The sequence below is a fragment of the Arctopsyche grandis genome, chromosome 7 (genome assembly GCF_051622035.1).
Source record: "Arctopsyche grandis isolate Sample6627 chromosome 7, ASM5162203v2, whole genome shotgun sequence".
NCBI classification, from domain to species: Eukaryota; Metazoa; Arthropoda; class Insecta; order Trichoptera; family Hydropsychidae; genus Arctopsyche; species Arctopsyche grandis.
This window is the reverse complement of record NC_135361.1, coordinates 26,794,947-26,805,585: the sequence shown is the minus strand read 5'-3', so window position 1 is coordinate 26,805,585 and position 10,639 is coordinate 26,794,947. Positions and strand designations below refer to the sequence as shown.

Sequence of the window (10,639 nt, the reverse complement as noted above, 5' to 3'; positions counted from 1 at the left end):
AAACACACCCCTAAAGGGCGGACTGGTCTTATTCAGAGGTTCGTTATCTTTTTCTACACGTACATATTGTATTGGTTAGATACAGAACGGTCCAGCATAAAGATCTGATTCATCTTCTTGTTTCCTTTGAGACACCTCACGTTTGAATTTTTATTTTTATATATTTGTTTTATTTATGTATATGTCACAGTGAAATTATATTACAAGTGAAAATATAGTTTAAGTAATGTTTCAGTGAAATCATAACTAGTCACCGGAGCCTGAGGGGGCCGTGTATTGTTCAAAGGTTGTAAATGCATTGTTAAAGGTTTGCCGAACAATGGATAGCACTGTGACTATCCTACCTCTAATCATAACCAGTTACATTTTCAGGGTTGGCCCTATTCATTTAAGATTGGGTTGTTAGGGTTAAATTTATAGAGTTAAACGTTGTAAATTAATTGTTTGTGTCAAACAATTTTCACTGCTTGAATTGGTATATATATTTTATAATATATTTTCACTAGTGAAAATATATTTTCACTTGAAATATGCTTTCATTGTAACGTATGTATTGTATTATGTATACAATATTTTACTAACATTTATTAAGTATTGTAAATAGGTATTGTACTAAGTATTGTAAATAGGTTTTTGAGCTTTTTTAGTAATTATTAAAAATATATACATACAAAGATAAAGATCACTACATCAGCATAACCAGCAGCATAGATCAATGGTTAGCGTGTAATGCTTTCAATTGTGTGGTCACGGGTTCGATCCCTCGCTGTGCTGCTGGTCAGATCTTGGATATGTGACTCCAAGGATGATCGTTTCCTATCAGAGTTGGCCAATTTATCTGATTTCATTGAAATGGTTCCAACAAATTGGCAATCCTGTTCTATTTCTCGCAAAATTCGAGTTTACAGCATGTCGAATTTAATGATTTATAAAATGTCGCAAATTTGTTCATACATGCATGTCTCTATGATTGTTAAAACGATGTTTGCAATTGGCCTTATTAGCCCCGGTCGTTAATATTCTCTATACAATTCGAAAAGTAGATGAAACCTATAACCTTTTTAGACATGTTTTGCAAAGTATGCTTAAATACCGTGAATTTTTAATTTTTATCATTAAATACTTTTTATTTTGCCTTTTTAGCACATTAAGAACGAAGTCGATAACTTCGTTCAAAAATATTCAAAAAAGTTCATTTTTATTGAAAAAAAATGCAGGGGGTAAAGTCACAAACCGCCCCTGCTTTCAATTAAGTCCAAGAGATTTTTTTACTGATTTATATTCAGAATCTAACTCTGATGCTATCATTGTTTGAAAATATGCACCTGCTTATTATGCAGGCAATTGCATCACCGTCAAATCAATCAAACCTTTCGATAAGTCTAAAGCAGTGGCGGGCGGTGAAGTTCTTTCTGTTTTTTTCACACAGCCTTACTTACGTGTGCGCGAGCAGGATACAAGGGGTATGACGTCACTTGTTCCCCTTCGTGACCGGAAAAATGCACTGGAGATAGTTGCATTCGCGAGACATCCAAACTGTCAAAGATGTCAATAGCATTCCACAAAATAGCGTCAAGGGGTACTTCTATGTTATTCGAGGGTGCTGACCTTTTTTGTGGAATTCTATTGCGTAAGTTCTTTTTGAGCGCTTTATTAAAGGAAATTAGAACTCCTCGAAACTGCGCCACTATTCAGTAAAATTTAGTGCATTTTTCCGGGAACCGTTCCCCCTCTATCCTGGTCGAAATCAGACAGCGGTGAAAGTGGGACGTGGGTTTAAAAACGACCCTTCGGACCGTTTTGACGAACGACCCCTCGGACCAAATTTTACCGAAAAAGGTCCGAAGGGTCGTTTTCTTATAGATCACTGTCAACCAAGGATAAATACTACCATACAATTTCAACGACGAACAGTCGAATATATCGTTTTCAAAGGACTATACCACGTACACATCCCACGAACGCCACATTTTTTCCATATGTTTAACCCCCCCTCATCGAAGTGGGGTATGCAAGTGCCCCAATTTTTACGTTTTTCGTAATAACTATGTGGTTTTCAAAGCCATACACCCTATATTTCATGCATTCCTAGAATGAACTACAAGAAATTTATTTTAATACATTTTGTACGATTTAGAAAAGGGGTACATCGTAAAAAAAACATTTATACATTTCTACGGTCCAAAGTATGATTTAAAGGCGGTATCGATAAGTCATGTTTTTGACTATTGGCTTGCATATTCTTGTTGATCGATGAATCAATGCGAGAGAAAGAGACAGCTTTATTTTCGTAGGCTATTGTTTTCGTAGCTTTTGGCACCTGGCTATTTAGTCATGCAGTCGCCTGTTGGCCTTACATATGTGCGTTGATTAGAGGTAGGATAGTCACATTGCTATCCATTGTTCCATTGTTGTAAATCCTTTGTAAAAAAGGTTCGGCAAACCTTTAACAATGCATTTACAACCTTTGAACAATACGCGGCACCTTCTGGGTCCGGTGACTATTGATGATTGTCGTTATTTTTTAATACAAAAATAGTCAAAAACATGCTATAGGACTAAAACTTTTTATGCTGATGTATAAAATGATTAATACGATATATGTATATTGAACCCATTTGTATTGAGAAAAGCTGTATTTTGATTAAAAAATACTGGGGTCTTACTCGACCCCGGTTCGGGACACGCTCCTTCTTTCATAGGCTAATGTTACAGAGCTTTATTTTACAGCTTTTTTTTTTTTTTTATTGTCACAAATCAATACACACTCGCCATTACAGATTTGCTCCAATGCGACGGGTGTACGTTAATGAAATACATAAACAATCAGAAATCAGAAATACAGTAATACATACATATACAATCAGAATATATAGAATATAACAATTAATCAGAAATAATAATCATAGTGACATCTATGGATTTCAGATTACTGTGTATAATTAATACAAATTATACACAGGCAGATTTTTGTGACAACAGGATTAGATTTTTTAATACCAATTTTCAGGAACCGTTTCAGCAATGATCAGATAAAATTGGCAAACTCTGATAGAGAAACGATCGATTTGGAGTCACAAAACCCCCAAATCTAACCAGCAGTGGCGAGGACACGAACCTATGACCTCAGTGATGCTAAATATATACGCTATCACTAAGCCAAACTGCTTTTAATTTAAATCATGCTTTTTTCTAAATCTTAAAGTTGATACTCTTTCGTGGCGTCATCTAATGAATTGGAAATAGAGTGCCAATTATTCGAATGCAACGATTATCGTGCGCGCGATCGCAATTTGCGCAATAATCCGATTATCATTATTAACACACTGCGCAAATTTTGTTCTATTTTGGACAAGCCGAAATGCTTTTTGACTCCGAGTCCCATATGTATATCCGAAAATCCATCTACATATCCCTAAAACCCAGTCCCAAAGTACCCGAGTCCGAGTGCCATCTATCCCTAAAACCCAAGTCAGGCTGCGCGACAAAAACATGGAGAATTTCACGGCACCCCACCGGTCTAAAGCTAATTGTGATTTTTTAACCAACCGGAAGTGATACAATTAGTTCGACCAGGACACATTTACATCCGAACCGGAACTACAAACCGAGCCGAGACACAGGTGAGCCGATAGAGGCCAGAGTTGGTAACCCCTGGAGCATGGCAGTGGTGTGTATGAGCTGGCGCGCGCACACACGCGCTACCACTGCACTCGCACACACCGCAGCTTCAGTCTCGACTCGTGCTCCGCGCACGAAAGACGCGTGCTCTCACTCCTTCGTGCTCTACTGCCAAAGTGGTTTCGTCCGTGATCGTGCACTCTGTCAACGCGCGCCATCTTTCGCGACAGCGACTCTACCAGGACCGGGTTTCGTTCCCGGCTTCCGGTTTCTTCTCCCACTTCCGCATCCGCCGGTCGCAGCTTCCGCGTGCATCTCCCCGCAAAAGGTAAACAATCCGCGTCAACCCTTTCGCGTTTTGTTATTATTGTTGTTTATGCTCTGATCAGTGCATACGATGCAACGGGAAGGTGAACCGTTTTCTCTTTACTAACCTCTTCTTATAATATTGTACAAACCAAAATATGCTATCTGTAAAATATATATTTCGTTGCACCATCTGTCACGTGCATCTTGCACTTTTTGGTGATGTGTTGATTATTATAGATCTACACAAGTACACACATACATATATTCATTTCCTGTAATTTTTACATCGATGACGTTTCGTTTGTTTTTATTTATTTTTTATTCAAATTAATTTAAAGTTTTCTATGCATGTTTGAAATATTGTTTGAATCAAATACGATGATTGAAAGATGCAACAGAAATTGATAATATTATACATTATACAAAAACTTATATATTATGTATTTATATGTATTAAATTATTCATTAACTTTTTAAAATAGTTCGTTCAATAAGCGTTGAATTCTATTGTTTTTTTTTCATCATAATTAGTATAATATAAATTTTTTTATTTAATTTTTGAAACGCAACATTTTTAAAAGGACATACATAATGAATAAAATTTTCGCTAAAATCATAGATAATAGAGATCGGTTTAAATAGGTTTTTAAGCTTTTTTCTTAATTTGCTGTATCCAATTACATTAAAATGAGAAAATACTATACTAATACTAACAAGAATGTGTGAAATAGATATTGAAAACTATTTGAATTGATAAATTAAATAATATAATTTAAGTACATAAAGTGCTTGATTTAAAATATTTTTGTTTATAGTATTTGATCTCTAATATGATTAGATAAACTAAGATTAATTATGAACAGTAAAGAGAGTTTAAAACTCATAAATAATATTAGAGATTAACTACCATTCATTTTATCTCATTTACATACAAATTGAAAAATTAGAAAAATGTTTGCAGCTAGATGGATGAGAGTTGCGCAAAATAGAGACAATTGTAAGCGTTTCGAAGAGGCTTTCATCCAGTATTGGATGGTAAATGGCTGTAAATGACGATTATGATGATACAAATGTTATATATGTCCGCTTTGCAAATCCACAGTTTTTTTTATCCAAATCACAGACTTATGACCACTATTATTTGGTGGATACTATCTTATAACTTAAACCGTAGACGGGCTATGAAAGGATTTGGAGCTCTTGATATGATTTTTTCCTTAATTTTCATCATCCGAGCAACGCCGGCCGTAATTATACATATGCTATGTTCATAATAAGATTAATAATTAAAAATAGACACATTTTAAGTCAAATACTATGAAAACATATCCTGTTGCATCGACTGTATATGTAGATAAAAATTGTATATAATATTTAATAAACTCATACTAAGCCAAATACTATGAAACAATACTGTTGCGTCTACTATTGATAAAAATTGTACAATATGCAAATAAACTTTATTATATCATCAGTTGTATTTTTAAAATGTGTATTTAAATAATGAAATGGCCACGAATCAATCTTATTTTGATAAAAATCGATGTTTAAAATAATCAATCGTATAATTAATTTTTAAATTAAGTTGAAATCTGTTTAAAAAGTCGGCTTATTTGAATATGCTCGTATACATAAATAATAAAATATGCACGGCTGAATTAAGAATAGTCTCGCCGTCCCCTTTGGCATTAATTCATTCATGTTTTACAATATTGTGGTATACATGTGTATATACGTAGTATTGGATATTTTTGCATATTATATTATTATTAAAATATATTCGCATCTTACGTACGGCGAGACCGCGTAATGAAAAACGCGTGTATAAATTCGGCGTGCCATATGGCGCACCGAGTTCGGGGGGGGGGGGGGGAGGGCGAAAGGGTTTAATTGCATATATTTAAATGAGGGGATCTTCGAGATGCCCTGGAATTTCGCCCGTTGCGAAAATTGAACAAAACTCTCGGCAATATTCGCGGAAATATCAATTCGGCCGATGCGTAAGGGTTGAAAAGTTCATTATTATTATCAACGAAGGGACAATAGTGACGCTCATCGACCCCATTATACGTAAAGTTTGTCCGGATTTGGACCCCGAAAACAAATAATTGGCGAGGACGTTTATTTATGTTGCCTGTTCGCCTTCGACGGAGTTATTTCATTTTATTTTATTTTTGGAAACTTTTCGAATTCGGTTATGCGTCTTAGTTAAATTTTTCGCGCACGAAAAATTTCGCGACGGTATGGGGGAACGGGGACCGAATCGAAAGTTGTAAAAGTTAAAATAAAAGTATTCGGAGACGAAAATCCAATATCGGGAGGTTTAATTAACTTTCGGAATTAATAATTTTCAACACGAAAAAGGAATAAAAGTAATAAGAATCAAAAATCCTTTTACGTTCGTTCTTGAACAGGTCGGAAGTCGTATGAATTATAATGAAATATAAAAATGAATTTCAAAAATGTTAATTTGTATGTACATATGTATGTACATACATAAATGTCCGATATGTAAAATTATACAGTTTTATTTGACCACTATTATTTGGTGGATACTATCTTATGGCACTTATGTATATCTAAGACCTTGGTTTTTAAAGGGCTTGGAGTCCTAAGTAGGAGTTTTTATTCAATTTTTCAATGTCTTTGCTTATGCAGTTTGTTTGTCCGACATTCAAAATCTACGGTTATCAATTTAGGACCTCTAAATTTGTAAGGATCGTATCTAAAGTGATAAGAGTTGTAAATAGGTTTTTAAGAAAGCATTGATTATACATACTGTACATTGACATTAGAATAATATAATACTTAAATTGCTAACAAAAATAAAATGGTTAATTGCAAAATAGAAAATGATCAGTAGATCAGTAGCTATTAAAATAGATACACGATGTATTGTGAATATAATTTAGTAATAATAAAAAGCATTTAAAAATCAAATATACAAAGTGCTCTAACTTAAATCTTTTTTTTTTACTTTAGCTTGCCCGACAAATTCGGTTTGTTTATTATATCATTTATTTATTTAGATGTCGTTGGAAATGTTTAAGTGTAAATTTATTTTGAGAGGAAAATTCGGAATATATGTATGCACGACTAATTCGCATACAAATGTTTGTATGTATGTATATTGTTATACAATTCACGCCCCAAGCAAATATGTAGTAACCAAGGTACATATATTTTATATTGCTATTCATTATTTTTTTAAACGTTGTTTGATGAGGAAACCTCGTTAAATTAATTTTGTTTGATCCCGATAAAGGGAGAATAATTTGTTGAGCTAATTAATAATATAATAATAATGTTAATTATGCGAAATATGTCTATGAAATTCCAATATCGAAATTCAAATGGGAGAAAGTTTTTATTATGGGGGGGAGGGGGTAGGGGTTTGTATTATTTCACCGTTTTGTTGATGTTGACCCTTTGCGCTCCGGGAATTAATTTGGAGACAACGGCGGCGTTTCCGATGAATTTTCCCCTCTCGGTCCTCCGTGATTTTCGTTCGTTTTTGAGGCTTAATTGCTCAAATTGGATTTCTTGTGTACGTTTTCATTGTCGAGTGATTATTAGTTTAAATGGCGTATTTCATTATGAAATTATTTTGTTTTCCTGTGCGACGCGCGTAAACATATTTAAATAATTTTCATTTTCTCTTGTGAAATTTCACCGTTGCGAAATTAGTATGCGAAATCTTGTTAGTGTCTTCGTGTTAAATAACGCGCGCGCGCACGCGCGAGCACGCTCTCTGGCCCGCTTCGTTCCGAATAAATCGAATTAAATTCGGATTGTTTGCCGAATTTATGAACTCGTTAATGGTGGATTAATTCGATTTTATTCGCGAGCGGTGTATGCATGTACATATGTATGGCCGTCGAGTGGCGTCTTATTTCCGCGAACCGCGATTTGTCACCTGTCGAATTTGGAAGGTCGTTCGAACGCTCGACGGAAATCGTTCATCTCGTATTATATGTATATGTATGTACATATGTACCTATACATATGTATGCAGTTGTTCAAATACTGCACGTCTGGTATGTCCGGATTGTAATTTTAAGAATTTTTAAGAAAGTTGCGAGCAGTGTAAAATTGTTTTGTGAAAACAAAAAATAAATAATTTTTCAAATAAAAGAAAAACAAATGTTTTTTCGTGTCGCGTATTTAAATACAAATATGCATGTCAGCTGTCTAAAAGGAAAATATATCATTGTGTACGTACTATTCTGTCATTGAGTACATTGCTACGTATTCAGTAATCTCAACGTTTTTGCAAGAAGGTCTGCACAGTTCAGTTTGGCTGTCATTGATGGAATATTAGCAAACTAGGAGTTTAGCCGCCTGTGTGCAAACTTAAATCGGCCGTTCTTTAATTTCATCAGCATTTGTATGAATCGTGTTAATAATAAATAAAGGAAGTGCATGCGAGTAATAAAAACATCTTATCAGAAAAACAGAAGGAAAACAAAAAGTTTTAGTTCTGAACGGGACCAAATGACAAGAGAGACTGAATGTTTTCAGGTTAATTCATGAATATATGTATATGTAGTGTTTTTACCTCCAATCCCACATCTAGGACTTAGGATTGGACTAGGACCAACCAATACTCAACATCCTTGAAGAAATATACATATACCTATACATCTGTAAAGATAAATAAATAAAAATAAAAAGATAATAGAACATAAAATACCTAGCTCTATGCGGACCGAACATTTATTTATTTATTTATTTTATTCTAAACAGACCATTGTGGCATAACAGGAATTCCTAAAGCGCCACAATGGTCAAAAAATATAACACAAAAAAAAACAAAATAACAATTAAACATAAATTAATACATAACGAAAATAATATACTCATCAATTATACATAAAAAAAATACATTTGAACCTGCATATACCTATACATATACCTGCTATCCCGTTATTTCCTCAAATTATAGTTCGGGTGTGTTACAAGTTGTAACTTGCAAAAGCAATCCACAAGTAGGATACAACAAGACAACCTAAATACATTTTAAAAGGTACAATGTCTTGTTTCGTATTTTTTAAGGGATATAATTTTTTTGATTCTTATTTCTTTAGACCGCCTGTGTGTGTTGCACACATTTGACAGTCGACTTCCTGGATGAGTTGAGTGAAGCAGCAGCAATATTGAACTCTTTAGTTTTATTCGATGAATTCGATGTATGTATGTATGCATGTACAAAAGTTTGATCATAGGTGTCGCCCTGGGCAACCTATGGTCGCGGATAATATATAAATGGTTAAATAAATAAATAAAGAAAGAAATAGGTTGAAACTTTTTTGGTGTCAATGTATTGAAAAAAATTGTAATACTGCATGTTACTGATATTAATTAATAAATACATATATAGTATATGATGAAAATTTCGGTTATTATAAGGAACTAATTTATTCAGTATCTATTGATTTGTCAATTTGAAAGCGTTTTCCACTTTTGAAATGTTGCCGAGTTTTTCATTTGTTTGAAATTTTTATGTTCCGTATAGTTTGGAAAAGTGCCGCATTTGAAAATACTTTATTATACTCGACCCTTTTTGGCTAACATTGATAAATTTTCAAGTACCACATAATTTTTCTAAAAAGTGTGTGTATTTTAGCAACTATCCCGTCTCTCTCCCTTACTCTATTGAATAATTTTATAAACAAATATATATGTAGGTTTTTTTTTAAATTATTTATACTTTGGGAAATGCAGCATAGCTGATGGGCCCAATTTTATATTTTTCCCATAATGCCGTTATCTGGTTGCCATATTCAACTTAAATCATAATAAAATAGTGGTGACACAGTAGGATGGTCTTTGCCAATTTGATAAGGAACCATTTCAACAATGAAATCAGATAAATTGGCTTTAAATTACTATTAATTAGCTTACTCTGATAGGAAACGATCGAATTGGAGTCACAAATATCTTAGTCTGACCAAAAGAACTTAAGACTATACTCGGAATAATTTTTTTTCAATCGAGGTCAACCCACAGGATCAACCCACCTCTCGGTGGTTAGCATTAACGCAACCACCGAACTACACTGCTGGCTGATTTTTTTCATTATTCAAATTTAATTAAATGTGTAAGCAATTTGTACCACGTGCCATATGTTTACCAAAGGTTCGCTAAATTACTTATAAAACTGCTAAAATTAGCTTTGAAAATTGTTCCGAGAATTCGGGAACGTATGTATGTATGTATTTAGAACAGCCGGTTTGTTAATATCATCGATTTTTCTACTTTATATTACTTTAAGTAATTCAATATGGCTTTTGAAAGACTCGTTATGTATGTTTGTACATACATTAAATGTTACTTATGCGGTCCCATAAAAATAATTGATTGTATTCCCTGTCATATACATACATATGTAGTACGATAATCCATCCAAACGAATGTTTTGTTTGACATTTTGATAGATTTTACACCATTCTGTGTGAGTGTGTGGGGTGAGTTGTTACATTTGAAAAGAACGTACGTACGCTATCAATTAATCTAACCCCTAATCTGCGACCGTATTCTTCTACCCCCTTTTCACCAAAAAGGCGTAAAGGGTTTCTTTTAGTAGGTATATACATATATGTATGTTTGTTAATAGGAATTTGTTCAAAGCTTATGTATTTTTTTATTAGATTTTATTACGGTACAAGTGCTAAATTTGTTATGAGCGATGCTCCTTATCGAGTACGTA

General features: G+C 33.7%; 1 protein-coding gene across 1 annotated transcript in view; it reads left to right on the top strand.

Moving 5' to 3' along the window:
- The first annotated feature begins 3,732 nt into the window (after positions 1–3,732).
- Positions 3,733–10,639, top strand: part of sli (slit guidance ligand) — a 255,009-nt gene continuing 248,102 nt past the window's right edge. The window contains exon 1 of the mRNA XM_077434116.1: positions 3,733–3,949. The gene's annotated coding sequence lies outside the window, so the exon portion shown is untranslated. The remainder of the gene's footprint in view (positions 3,950–10,639) is intronic.